Raw genomic sequence first — 849 nt, 5'->3', positions numbered from 1 at the left:
CAGTCCCAGGGGGATCTGATCCCCTCTTCTGGTCTCCTCTATGCATACTGTGTTCATACCCTCACCCAGGCAAGTAGACACACACACACAAAATAAATAAACAAGGGTAGGAGAGATGGAACCCAGAGGAAGGACCCGAATTAAACTCCCAGCACCCATATGATGGCTCACAAATATCTATTAACTTTAACTGCAGGAGATTTGCTACCCTCTTTTGGCTTTTGTAGGCACCAGGCAAGCAGGCAAGCATGTGATGCATAGACATAAATGCAGACAAAGTAAAATAATTAAATAATAATAAAATAATTAAAATAAATCTTAAAAAAAGAGAGAGAACATTTTTCTTCCCCCAGCAACCACTAATTGCCTATAGCTGGTTGGGGAGAGGAGGGCCTGCTTCATGGCAGGAATGAGGAGCCCAGTTGGGCGGGTCTTTTGTGAGTAATCACAGCCATGGGGAGTTCGAGTGCCACAGCCGTGACACGCCCGGCAGACAGCTTTCTGCAACACTCTACCCGTACCATGGCTCTTCATTGTTTGCACCCCATCTTCCAGGATGTCCTGAGCTTTAAAGGGGCTGACAGTGATGTCTCAAGTGTTGGGGAACATTTGGCAGTTGCTTTCCTCAGCACTTGGACAATTATGAGTCTTTGCGATCACCATTGCCCTTTACAGAAGACAGAAAGACGTCTCTACAACCAAAGCTGATGGTGGTGCTAAACTGTGGGAATAAACATGATTATTTAGAAAGCAATTTGGCAGATGCAAATGTCTATATAGCAAAGCAATGTCTGTTTAGTTTCCCCTCTAGGGCTATGATCTCCTGAGCAGGGGCTTTTTTTTTTTTTT

This window comes from Mastomys coucha, unplaced genomic scaffold (genome assembly GCF_008632895.1).
Source record: "Mastomys coucha isolate ucsf_1 unplaced genomic scaffold, UCSF_Mcou_1 pScaffold5, whole genome shotgun sequence".
NCBI classification, from domain to species: domain Eukaryota; kingdom Metazoa; phylum Chordata; class Mammalia; order Rodentia; family Muridae; genus Mastomys; species Mastomys coucha.
The sequence above is the reverse complement of the archived record's forward strand: the minus strand, read 5'-3'. Positions refer to the sequence as shown.